Source organism: Thalassophryne amazonica, chromosome 11 (genome assembly GCF_902500255.1).
Source record: "Thalassophryne amazonica chromosome 11, fThaAma1.1, whole genome shotgun sequence".
Lineage (NCBI taxonomy): Eukaryota > Metazoa > Chordata > Actinopteri > Batrachoidiformes > Batrachoididae > Thalassophryne > Thalassophryne amazonica.
The window spans coordinates 78,311,505-78,325,295 of record NC_047113.1 but is presented as its reverse complement, the minus strand read 5'-3'; the positions used below and the strand labels follow the sequence as shown (position 1 = coordinate 78,325,295).

The window sequence follows — 13,791 nt, the reverse complement described above, 5'->3', positions numbered from 1 at the left end:
TATGATCTCAGATAGCTCACATTTCTAAACTTCATGATAAAATCACTTTAACATCAATGCAGGGCCAGCATCACCGCAAAGACTTTTAATGTGAAAGTCACAGTGCCAGTGTTCCTGCGCTTAGCTGACGTTAGCTAAAATCCTGTGTTTGCTCACTGAAAAACAAGCAGTCATGAACCTCTGAAGTGAACACGCAGAAACCTTCCACAGTTTGGATCATGTTTCAGTGTAGTTAAAGTGAATGAAGTCTCATCTTCTCTGTAACTGCCGATCTTAAAGGGCAGACAGACCCACAAACTTTGCTCAGGCTTTATATCCTTATCACAAAAAATACCATGAAATATTGTGACATCACTTTAGGTCAGCATCTTCCATCCTATCAGCACTACTCCTTTGCAGCCTGCGTTGAGTTTCGCAGTGTTTAATTGGTCTGACCTATCTGCTTTCTGGGACACCCTTAGAATTCAATAGATCCCCAAGAAGTTGCTGGACATCACAGCCAGCCTACACAAAATTACTGTGCATTCTGTGTGGGGTGGCAGCACTTCTCGCATGGACTAAGTATTGAGGTGGGTTCTGGAAACCAGTGTCTTAGGCACTTTTTTCATTGAGGAAATGTTCACTGGCCTTGACAATGGCCTGATCTCTTTGGAATCAATGGACACTCTGATCACAGCACTTGAGAAGCTGAATGAGGAATCAGAGTGTCTGGGCTTGTGATGGTCCTGGATCCAAACCAAGATTCAAGTTTTCACCAACTTCCTGGACTCACCCATCAGAAGTGTATCTGTATGTGGTGAAAGTATTAAACTTGTAGAGACATTCAGTGATCTAAGCAGTGACGTTCATGTCTCTGAGTCCTCCTCCTGTGAGATCCAGAGACACCTGGGAAGATCTTATGGGGTTATGAGGTCAAAGGTCAGAGGTGTTTAGTGCCGCTGATATTTCTGCAGGAGAAAGAAGGTCCAACTCTTTAAGGTCCTGGTGCTTCCTGTTTTACTGTCTGGATGTCAGACTTGAACTCTAAGCAGTGACCTAAGATGAGGACAGGATGTCTTTGGTCCCAGGTCTCTGTGTAGGATCCTTGGGTCTAACTGGAATTACTCAATGTCAAATGAACGGTTACTTAGTGAGACTCAGATGAGGAGGATCACTGACACTGTGAGGGAAGATCAGACACCACAATATAGTCCATGTGGGTGTTTCTCTGGATATGATCCAGGACACAGGTGTCTCAGTGTGGAGAACCCAGAGACTGGAGGCAAAGGACATGACCACATTTCCACCTAGCCAAGCACACGCCCGTATTTCACCTGGCCAAGCACACGCCCGTGTTTCACCTGGCCAAGCACACGCCCGTATTTCACCTGGCCAAGCACACGCTCACGTTGCACCTGTATAACTGTACTGTTTAGGACTATACTAACAGCAGATACAGTTGAGGACAAAATTATAAACCCCCTATGAAAGTAAACATTTTAATTTCATTTAAGGTCTTCCAAAATATCCCAAGTGATTTTTTGTTTTATTATTTTGTAAACACAGTAAGGAAATTTCAAACACATTTCTAAAGTTTTGTTCTATTTCATTCCTCCTGACCGCCAGAGGGCGGTGCTTTAGCACCTGGATAACTACATGTGCGCAGCACAGAGGTCGAGAATATATACCAACAAAGTCACACCATTGAATGTGACCTGGGTGACGTCACTGGTTGTCTTTATATACCAGACGCACCCAGCGCTCGCTTCTTTTCTACATTCTCGCATTCTTAGAGGTTGAGAATGCATTTAGCTGCGACTGCCGCTCTCGCTTGTAGCCTCGCAACCCACCTTCGGTTGGAGCTACGTGCACTGCACACGTCCTCCAGAGGCTGCGAGACACGGCTTCACCGTTTTTTGTATTCTTTGATGCCTGTCGTGAGTACACCTTCCTAAACGCCGGGTGCGCGCCTTGCCGCTGCCCTGCTGGATATTTTCCTCTGTGCACATTAGCTGTGTTGTTTTGATGAAAGCTGGCTATTTGTTTAGGTGTGTCGCTAACCCCGTTAACTACGTGGTAGTGTGTGTATCAGAACCAGTATAGTGTACTGTGTTGGGCTTGCCGTGAGTGTTTTCCACTCCTTGAAGTACTTTGTCTGCACTGCCGCCATTTGCTAAGTTTAACAGCTCCGCTAGCAGTTAGTGTTGTCGTCGTTGCTCTAAGTGACTTAGCACTTGGGCTGTGAGTTTTTTCGGCTGTGTGCATCGTGTTATTACTGTGGCTGTGAGTGTTTCACGCTCCGGGCCTTGTATTAGCTTTTACACTGTGAGTGCTTCACACTCCGTGCCTCGTGTCAAGTCGACGGCTGTGAGTGCTTCACGCTCCGTGCCTCGTGTCGAGTCTGCGGCTGTGAGTGCTTCATGCTCCGTAGCCTTGTGTCAAGTCGACGGCTGTGAGTGCTTCACGCTCCGTGCCTCGTGTCAAGCCGACGGCTGTGAGTGCTTCACGCTCCGTGCCTCGTGTTACTATTTACACTGCGTGTGATTCACGTTTTGTCTTTCCATTTGTAACCATCAGGGCTTGCGTTAGCCATCTGCACGCAGTCCACAATGTTGACAGGGCCTTTGTTGAATGGCTGTAGTACCTGTTTGGCTCCCTTGAGCCCAGATGATGGACATATGTTTTGCCCCTCGTGTCTTGGGATCGGACACCTGAGGGAAGCCCTGACTGGCGATGCCTGCCTTAATTGTGCCAGCATGACACTGGCAGAGAGATCTGCTAGACTTGCGGCATTGGAAAGTGGAATATCTAGTGCGACTTTGGCCTCCAGCCCCAGGAAGGACCCAAAGCGCCGTAAACGCCCACATGCAGGAGCCCCTTCTGCTAAGAAGGTTACTCATGACCATGCTTTGGCTGAAAAGGTCGAAACGTTGACTTCTGAGTTTGCTCAGATTAAGTCCTTGCTTCTGAATCTACAGCCTAAGGATGCAGTGACAGTTCCTGCTGTCCCTAATGAGGCTGATCAGACCAATGTAGTTACTCAGCAGGAGGACGATGTCGTGTCTATTGCTGCAACTGATTCCTTGTACATGACAAGTGATATAAACTGTGTGGAGGATGAGGATGAGAGGAGTCTTTCTCCAAGCCATTCATTAGTGGGCTCTCATACCTCCGAGGCAGAGTCCATGCCGCAAACCGAACCTGGACTATCCTTTGTCAAGCAAGCTGTTCAGTTGGCTTTATCCAGGCTTGGGGTCGACAATCCCCCTGCGGAAACCACCGCTTCAAGTGCCTTTTTCAAAGTCACTCAGAAGCCTGAGTTCAACGTTCCAGTTTCACAACCATATATCGAGGAGCTCCACCGATGTTGGGCGGACCCCAAATCATTGACCCATCTATCACAGGACTGCAGAGCCCTTAGCTCTATGTGTGATTCAGCGCAGTATGGTCTGAACCGTATGCCCACCGTTGACAGCATTATTGCGAACCTGGTTGTGGCTCCAGCTGATGCTGCTCGGCCAGATGCCCGCTGCCCACGCCCTCAGTGTAGGGTCACTGATGACCTCCTCACCAAAAGCTATGACATAGCTGCTCGCATTGGTCGCCTAGGCAACTCACTGTCCCATTTAGCTCTTGCCCTCTCAAAGTCTTTGAGGGAGGCAGAGGTTGATGATGCTACGCAAAGTCTTAGTGATGCCTCACTCCAAACCTTTGCTTATATGTCCAGAGAGCTTGGCAGACTGATGTTAACCCTTACCATCACTAGACGTCAGGTGTGGCTTGCGCAGTCCCCCCTTTCCGAATCCTGCAGAGGCACACTCCGTTCGCTGCCGGTTCTTCCAGGCCAAGTATTTGGACCTGCGGCCCAACAAACTTTAGAGCGTGCTGTCGAGGCTAGTAAATCTCGGCAACAGTTTGTTGACCTACACCGGTCTTCCAGACCTCAGCCAGTCAGACATGCTACAGCTTTTCACTCTACATCCAGGCTTCCGCCGACTCCCAGAGCTGCACGTGCTTTTGCAGTTGAGGGCAAGCTCTCCCAGCTGCCTGCCTTTCGTGAGCCTACGGGCAGACCCCCGAGAACTGAACGGTTTTGCAGAGCTTCCAGTAATCGCACCCAGAGGTCCTCAGGGATGCGAGGCAGAGGTGGTCGGGTCTGACTGCCAATGTTTGGCCCCCAGCCGTTTTTCACGAAATCAACTCAGCCACTGGGAGGCTCAAGTTCAAGACCCATAGGTCATTTCAACCTTGTTCGAAGGTTACAGAATTCAGTTCGGATGTCGTCCTCCAAAGTTCAATGGGGTGAGGATGACTGTTGTTTCCAACTCGGTGCAGTCTGCTGCCCTACAACGGGAGATTTTGGAACTCCTGGAGAAGGGGGCCATAGGTTCAGGGTGCTTCCTTTCGGCCTCTCTCTTGCCCCTCGTACATTTACCAGATGTATGGCTGCAGCACTAGCCCCACTGCAAGCTCTTGGATTAAGAATCCTACCCTACTTAGACGATTGGCTTGTCTGTGCTCCGACTCCGGAGCAGGCGCACAACGACACAGCTCTTCTACTGAACCATGTCTCTCATTTAGGACTCACAGTGAACTTTGCAAAGAGTTCTCTTGTTCCCAGTCAACAAACGACCTTCATCGGTGTTGCCATCAACTCCCTGACTATGACTGCATCGCCATCCCCGCAGAGAGTGGATGATGTAATTCGTCTCGTCTCACACATTCAACGGGTTGTGACGCTGCCTTTTGGTTTGCTGCTCCGGTTGATGGGTAAATTGACTGCAATGTCGCTAGTGGTACCTTTGGGACTTCTGTTCTTACGTCCCCTACAGATTTGGATCAACAACCTAGGCCTCAACTCAAAGTTGCATCAGCACAGGCTTGTATGACTCTCCAACCAGTGCCTTCTGCACCTCAAACCCTGGGGGAACGTGGACTTCATCTGCAAGGGTGTCCCTCTAGGCTCTGTTCCTTCTCGCCGAGAGGTGGTTGTTACAGATGCATCACTCAATGGTTGGGGGGCCGTGTGGAGTCACAGGATGGTGAGGGGTGTCTGGAGTCCCCAGGAGAGACTCCAACACATAAACGTACTGGAGCTTCGCGCTGTGCGACTGGCTCTCAAGCATTTCCTCCCGGCCCTGAGAGGAAGACATGTTCTTGTCCGGTCGGACAACACGTCAACAGTCTATCACATAAACCATCAGGGGGGCACCAGGTCCAATCACTCATTGGCAGAAACTCGGAAGCTTCTCTTATGGGCGTTGCCTCGCCTTCAGAGTGTCAGAGCAGTTCATCTGACCGGTGTATAGAACAGCGCAGCGGATTTACTCTCCAGACAGAAACCACCACCGGGAGAGTGGAGACTGAACCCGATTGTGGTCCAAATGATCTGGCAGAAATATGGTGCAGCGGAAATGGACCTTTTCGCTTCAAGCACCTCGACACATTGCCCACGATGGTACTCCCTCTTGGAACCAGACAGCCTGCTGGGGCAGGATGCATTGGCTCACCCGTGGCCGGATTGCCTCCTTTATGCCTTCCCTCCTCTCCTGCTGCTGATGTTGACACTGCACAGGATAGATCAGAGCAGCCACAGGGTGCTGCTGGTTGCTCCATTCTGGCCTGGGAGGATTTGGTTTCCCATGATTTACAAACTCCTCGAGGGAGAACCTTGGGCTCTCCCGGAGAGGAAGGATTTGTTGTCACAGCTACAGGGGAGGATTTGGCACCCTCACCCAGAACGCCTTCAACTGTATGTGTGGCCGTTGAGGGGCCAGACTCCTTGTTAAGTTCTTGTAACCAGGCTGTTGTTCATACTATCCTTAATTCACGTGCTGCTTCTACCAGGGCTTTGTATGACAACAGATGGAAGCTGTTTGCGCAGTGGTGTGAGAAACAAAAGTTAGACCCTGTGCCTATTCTCCTCACATATTTACAAGAACTGCTGGAGAAAGGACTTTCTGTCGCTACCTTGAAGGTTTATGTTGCTGCAATCTCTGCCCGGCACGTCTACGTTGATGGCCAGTCAGTGGGTTCACACCTCTTAGTGTGTCGTTTTTTGAAAGGTGCTCCACGTTTGCGGCCTCCAAGGCTTGCACGCGTACCTTCATGGGACCTTCTTCTAGTCCTGGAAGGTTTAAGCTTATCCCCTTTCGAACCAGTTGAAAGTGCTGATCTTAAATGGGTGTCAGTGAAGACTGCCTTTCTACTTGCACTGTCTTCGGCTAAGCGGGTGGGAGAGCTCCATGCCCTCTCAGTCGCTGGGGACTGTTTGCGATGGAATTCTGACAGATCTGGGGTTACGCTGTGGCCTAATCTGTCCTTTTTACCCAAGAGAATTTCAACTTTTCATGTTAATCAGCCAGTTTCCTTGGCTGTGTATGTCCCGCATTCTGATCCAGGATTATCTGTTTTAGGTTCCCTGTGTCCTGTCCGAATGTTGAAGCAGTACATTAGTGTGACTGCCGGGATCCGGAAAACGGATGCCCTGTTTGTGTGTTACGGTGATCACAAAAGAGGCTGTGCTGTCTCAAAGCAGCGACTCTCGCATTGGGTCGTGGATGCCATTTTACAAGTATACAGGTCCAGAGGTCTTCAGCCTCCTAAGGTTACGTGCCATTTCACCAGAGGGGTGTCCACCTCCTGGGCTGCACTGAGAGGTGTCCCTTTGAGTGATATTTGTGCTGCTGCTACGTGGGCTTCGTCCTGTACCTTCGCCCGCTATTACAGACTGAAGGTGGCCGCTCCTCCTGTGGTGACTTGGCGTGTGGTCTGCCTCCACTCCCCACTGCTGATGCGAGGTGAGTGTGACTCTTCGTGACCTTGTGGTATTAAGTCATCCAGGTGCTAAAGCACCGCCCTCTGGTGGCAGGAGGAATGAAATAGAACAAGAGTTACGAATGTAACTACGGTTCTATGAATTCCGGATGACCGCCAGAGTTGCTTGTCACTCAGAGTCTTGCGAAGTTCATTCCGAAAGAAGCGAGCGCTGGTGCGTCTGGTATATAAAGACAACCAGTGACTTCACCCAGGTCACATCAGGATGTGACTTGTTGGTATATATTCTCGACCTCTGTGCTGCGACACATGTATTTATCCAGGTGCTAAAGCACCGCCCTCTGGCAGTCATCCGGAATTCATAGACCGTAGTTACATTCGTAACTCTCGTTTTGGATGCTTACTGCACATACAGAAACATTATTTCACAAAGGCGCAAAATCTTAAGGGTCAAAATTAATAATATATTTTACACTGCCTGCACACTGGAAGATAACACTCAGTTTATATCTTAATTTTATGGCCCAGTCACACAGTACACGATGATTCCTGAATGAAGGGAAAAAGTAAAAAAAAAAAAATAAATAAAAAAAAAAAAAATCACAATTTGTTGAGAAAAGGTAGACGAAAGAGCTTTCTCACCGAACAGCCTGCGAATCAAGAGCACAAAGGGGACGAAAGAGGAAATTAACAAAACCGAAGCTAACGATCTCGAGGCTTTAAATGAAACGCACCTGGAGCCACAGCTGGATCAGTCTGTGTCTGCATGTCTGAGTTCCAGGACTCAACGCTGGGATGGAGCTCACAGCGCCTGAATCCTGGAGAAACTGCAAACAGAAACTGTGGAGATCTGTGTGCACGTCCATGGACCACTTGCTCTGGTTCCTCGTCCAAAACAAAAGAGGGATCATCTCCATCATCATCAGAATCCACATTGTCTGCTGCGCGCTCCGTCTTGCTCCAATTAAAAAAAAATCTCTGGTGTGCAGTGGTCACTGCTATATCACTGTATTACGTTACTAAGCCATATATATTGATTTATAACAGAAAACTGTCCAAACAGGGAATATATATATGTATATAAGTGTAAAGATGACTGAATATACCAGAGCAGTAAACTGATCAGTGCGTGTGAACGCCTCGCACTGACTCACATGTGCGGTTATTTCACCAGCTGCAGCTGATCCACAACATGAATTCTGCCTTCCAGAACAGCTCTTTATATATTTTTTTTAATTATTGATGGAGATTTTATGAGTTATCATTTATTTAATTAATCATTGCCTGCTTACATGATATTCAATGTAATCAAAAGTAGTCTGAGTTAAGTTTCTGTTTCTTGTGAAATGAACTGTATCAACTATTTGTTATCTGTGTGATGTGGGAGTGAAACCAGCCACAAGACTGAAAGAATATGTGTCTTAGCTGACTTGTTAAAGGATTCTACATTTATTATTGTCTGAATTATATTCTTTTATACTTCATTGACTCATTTAATCATAATAATTATGTACCCATTCATATATGCTGCATTTAAGCTAAATGACTGCTCAGCCACAGTGATGAACGAAAGATTGCTTCAGGACTCTGTTGACATCGAAACTTAACTGCTTACTCCCTTCTTTCGGTGAAAGAAACAAGCATGTTTCACAGGAAACCGTAACTCACAAGCAACCGTTCACCCCTCCCTTCCCCAAACACAATGTACCCTGATGCTACGTTGCATTGTTTATGATTTTTTTCTTTTCTAATAAAAGGGCAGAGCGCCGGAGGGGCGGCGGAGAGGAGCAGGGAAAGCAAGGTTGGTCTTAGGTTTGTACGCTCTCTCCAAAGCTTCTCCCCTTTGCGCAAAGCTCACAAAAGAGATCTCTGTCTAATGTTGTCTCTTTTTATGTGATTGTGCTTTGAGAAACTGTGTTTTGCAGGATACGATCTCAGGAACAGTTTAAGTGCCAGGTCCAGTTAGGGCAACGGACCTGACAATTATCTACCTGTTGCCACATGTACATAAGGGCTGGACTGTCATTCCTACATTCATACTGTTATATTTAATGCAAAAATAATAAGTGCACGCAGAAGCTGCTGCTCTCGCTACCACTGCGTTCAGGTACCGCCGGAAAATACACAACTTTTTTGCTGTTTCGAATTCAGCAGTTTCTTGTGGCAAAATAATTCATTGTATCCACACAAAAGATTAATTCTTCCCTATATAAGGTGCCTGACCCTTTGAACCTGACTCCCCACCCAGATAAAAAAAAAAATCCGAGCAAGCAGGATGAGTTTGCTCTGTAATTTCCAACAGTACATAAACACAGCAGCAGCCTCAGCGCTCACAAACCGGCTTCTGCACGGTGTGAAAACATTCAGCTGCTCCAACGAAGTCAAATTAAACAATAACGTTACAAAAACTAAACAAACGATTAAAAAACGTCAAGAATGACAGCAAAACGAAACACGGAAGAATTGAGGTTTTCGTTGCCCTTCGTTCAAATTTTTCAAGTTTAAAAATCCTGATGAAGCGCCAGCTGCAGGAACGAAGCTGCGTGAAGGTTAAACGATGCCAACGAAAGTCCAGATTTCTTGTTTCATCAGGGCTTCGTTGCCCTTCATTAAGTGCCGTGTGACTGGGCCATTACAAGCTTTGACGGTGACTGTGCCAGTCAATACCTCTTTGATGTTGTGGGCTTTACATATTTAGTCTTGGAAATCATTCTGTAAGTGGGTGAGTGCCCTGTTCAGTATTTTTCCTTTGCTGGTAGGCTTTGTTCATTTTATTTTAATTTGAGAGTCTGTCGGATTTTGTATCTCGATGTGTGTGGAGTCTGCTGTCTGAAACAGCATCACACTGTTTTAACCCCATTATAGGGGAGGTGATGGTCTAGTGCAGGGGTGGGCAACGAGGGCCGAGACACTGCAGGTTTTCCTTGCAACCAATCACCTCAGCAGGTGGGTTGCTGATGAGCTTCTACCTTGAACATAAACACCTGGTCGTCTTGAAATTACCTGCTGAAACACCTGATCATTAATGAAATCACCTGCTGAGGTGACTGGTAGCAAGGAAAACCTGCAGTGCTTTGGCCCTTCATGGCACATGATCGCCCACCCCTGGTCTAGTGGTTAAGACGTTAGGCTTGAAACCAGAAGATCCTTGGTTCAAATCCCAGCCTGACTGGAAAATCACTAAGGGCCCTTGGGCAAGGTTTTTAATCCCCTATTGCTCCTGGTGTGTAGTGAGTGCCTTGTTTGGCAGCACCCTCACATCGGGGTGAATGTGAGGCATTATTAGCAAAGCGCCTTGAGCGTATGATGCAGATGGAAAAGCGCTATATAAATGCAGTCCATTTACCATTTATAGGACCCGCCATGAACAAGTATGCAAAACTGTCAGCTGTTTTTAAAGCTGCCTGATCACACAGATGTATTTCTTAGATTTTATACAGTTATATCGAAGACAACAATTACAAGCATGCACAAAACTGAGCGTCTAGCAGAGACTGTTTTTAACAGGCTGTGTTCATGACTAACAAGCATGCACGCACACACACCGTCTTCTCAAAGTGGAACGGCTGCTGCTTTTACCAAGACTGCATCAAAATGAACAGTTATCACTTAAAAATGAGTCACTGTAACATGACATCACAATTCTGTAAACTTTGCAATTAATCTTCTCTCTGTGGTTTTGCACAGAAGCAAACATGGCGACTCAGAGCTATCTCTCCCCTGTGCAAAAACTGCCAGGAACTGTCATTCCATTTTGAAATTTCTAACAGTTACTGAATAAAAGTAGAGAGAGAACAAAAACAATAAAAATCTAAGGTTAAAGTATTTAATCAAAATTACTTTATTCCAAGCCTCATTTTAATTTGGTTAAGAATAAACCATCTCCATAATCTAGGTTGTGTAAAAACAACATAAAATTAATTCTGCTTGCCTCAATGATTCGAATGAGTTAAATTAAACCATATGTTGTGTGGGCCGCTGAAGAGGAGGTACTGCTGGCCCACCACCACCAGAGGGCACCCTGCCTGGAGTGCGGGCTCCAGGCACCAGAGGGCGCTGCCGCCTCACAGGAGCAGCCGGGGTGACAGCTGTCACTTATCACCTATGTCAGCTGTCACCAATCATCTGATCATCAGTGGTATATCAGCAAGACGACATCTCCACCTCTTTGCCGAGATATCGCTCTACCGAGGAGGTAACGTTCTCAGCCGACTATATTGTCTTCCTGACAGGGATACCTGTTGCTTTGTGTGTTTGGATAACAGATATTGTGTTGTTTTCTTCCGACGAGAGGTGGAGGTGGTTTCCCACCATACGTGTTGCTGGGTGCAAACGCACCCACACCTAACTGTTTTTGTTCCTCGCCAGCAGTACCAGATCCGACAAGCGGAGGCAGTGGCCACCTGGGAGTTCGGGACTTGGCGGCTCCAGTATTCCCGGGGTTCGGTGGCGGAGGAAATCGTGTGGTTCCGGTTCTGCTTTGGACAGACGTCTCTTATCTTCGAGCCTGCCCACGTGACACATTTTGTGAATTGACTTCTTTTCTATTATTGTAATTCGCCGTGTTTGTTGTGCTTATTCACAACAGTAAAGAGTTGTTATTTGACTTCCTCCATTGTCCGTTCATTTGCGCCTCCTGTTGTGGGTCCGTGTTCCTACACTTTCACAACACCATAGTCAGGCTGACTTTTGTCTCAGTCAAACTGTGAGAGTAAAGACATAGTTTCAGTTTAATTTTTTAATTTAACCTTTATTTAACAAGGTGAGTTCCATTTAGGTCAAGATCTCTTTTATAAGGGAGACCTGGACAATAATAAAGTTTCCAATCCACCTAACCTGCATGTCTTTAAATGTGGGAAGAAGCTGGAGCACCCAAAGGAAACCCACTCAAACACGGGGAGAACATACAAACTTCACACAGAAAGGCCACAGGTGGGAATCAATCCCATGACCTTCTTGCTGTGAGACAACAGTGCTAACCACTAAGCCACCGTGATGCCCAGAGCTTACTGCTGTGCACATTCTATTAATCAGGACTGAAACAGCTGGAAGTCAATTTATAATTTAAAGCTACAGCAAAACGCCAGAATGAATCATTTGGAAGCTCAAAAAAATTGAATCTTCCGCTAAATTTCAAGTTATGATCATTATATAGTTTGACATGCACCTCAACAGCGATAAAATTATTTTTTATTAATGCCTCATACTAACATTGCGACCACACCCCCAAAATTATTTAAAAAAAAAAAACGAAAGAGGGACAGCTGAGCAGTGGTGCGCCCCCTGCTTTCAAGGCGGAGTACTGCAGCCGATGGAAAAGATCGGTCACATTACCGTTTCTTTCGAACCTAATGTTCTCGACGTGATCAAACGATTTTATGTTCCTCCAACTCAGGTTCAGGACTCTTTAATCCGACCGACATGTTCGTCAGTACGAAAAATTAATGATGGCAGATTATCGATGACGTGCTTCATCATTCAAACAACGATTCTTATTGCTGCAGTCATCAAATACAAATATAAATACAGTTCACGGTAAACGTGTATGTTAACATCAGCTGAAGTAGAAAGCACATAATAATTATCGTATGCAGCTAACAAAGCTAATCTAGCCGCTCATCTGAAAAAAAATCATGTCTGCCGACACAACACGCCCAAAAAACAGCAAATAAACCTTGTAATGGCAAAGAAAACGGAGAATACTGCTGTTATTAATAATAATAACAAAACGACTTAATACTCACAAAGAAAAAAACGTCGTTTTCAAGCTTCGAAACACTTCCGTTGGGGTTAATGGCGGAAGCTAACAACAAGAAAAGAGTGACTACTGCTCCCTGCAGGCCCGGAGGAAAACTATCTATTTATCTATCTATTTATTTCTGGATTTATTTGATTGTTTTCTGTCCTGTGTTTGTTGACTTTGTCTTTAAAGTAGTTTCCTGTCATATGACCTTCTTGGTGAAACGCATCTTGGCCTCTGTTGATTTTTGGTCCGGTGGACACGGCTGCTCTCTGGGACATCTTGTGCATCTGCCGGATCCCCTTCAAGGTGTTGGACATCATATCCAGCCTGGACATGGATACAGTGAGCGCCAGGAACCAGTTCTGGAAACCAGAGACTTCAGCGTCTAGTCGGTGAGAAAACACTTACTGTCCTGGCTTTCAGGGACAATGTCTGTGATCTTTGTGGATCTTTCTGGATCCAGACTAGGATCCAGGGCACGTATCCATGAAGCAGCCTAAGGCTAAAAATAGCTCCTAGTAAATGGAATTCTGTATTTCTTCGCCTAACATAAACATGGCAGCCTTATCATCTCCTGAAGTCAAATGCCCTGCTCTTCCCCCAGAAGGATCAACAGCCTTGGTGAAGGAATTTGGCTCCCCATTCTTATCTATCTACCCCCCCCCCACCCCCCAGCCTGCTGCTGCCTAGCAATGTCAGACTTTACGTACACATGGACAGAAACTGACACAAACTTAACTCATCTGCACATGACGCACTTCTCCCTCCCTCCATTCCTATTACACCCACCCCCTTGTGTCTCTACACTCCCCTCACCCTGGCTTCCTCCCTGCCACCCTGGAGGCAGAGTGGTTTTTACTGCTGCAGCCTTCAACTCCCCAAGCTGGGCGGTGCAGGCCCTCCTGCTACAGCCTTCACCCTCTTTGCCTCCGTTCAGATGACGGACTGCTTCAGGTTTAGTGCACATAAACAATGTCAAATGTATATGTGTTGTCTTTAATTCTGATGTGTGCCATTATTACGTTCAACTAGTAATAATTGTGGCTTAATTGCTGTATTTTGTCTTAGGTAATTGGAGTGTAAACGTAATTTCGTTGTTGTTGCACTTGTGTAATGACAATGACAATAAATCTGTCATCTCATCTCTAGTGACGTTATTCGAAGAAAAATCTTAGAATTCCTCAAATTCTTAGACATTTCTTAGAATTTTCCCTTGGTAAGATGAAAGTTGTCCACAAAGCACCTTAAGCCTTAAGAGATCTCCAAAGCTGCCAAACTGTTAACAGGAGGAA

The 13,791-nt window shown here is 46.3% G+C and overlaps 1 protein-coding gene across 1 annotated transcript in view; it reads right to left on the bottom strand.

Moving 5' to 3' along the window:
• Positions 1 to 12,572, bottom strand: part of matr3l1.1 (matrin 3-like 1.1) — a 63,308-nt gene extending 50,736 nt beyond the window's left edge. The window contains exon 1 of the mRNA XM_034182248.1: positions 12,501 to 12,572. The gene's annotated coding sequence lies outside the window, so the exon portion shown is untranslated. The remainder of the gene's footprint in view (positions 1 to 12,500) is intronic.
• Positions 12,573 to 13,791: the final 1,219 nt, after the last annotated feature.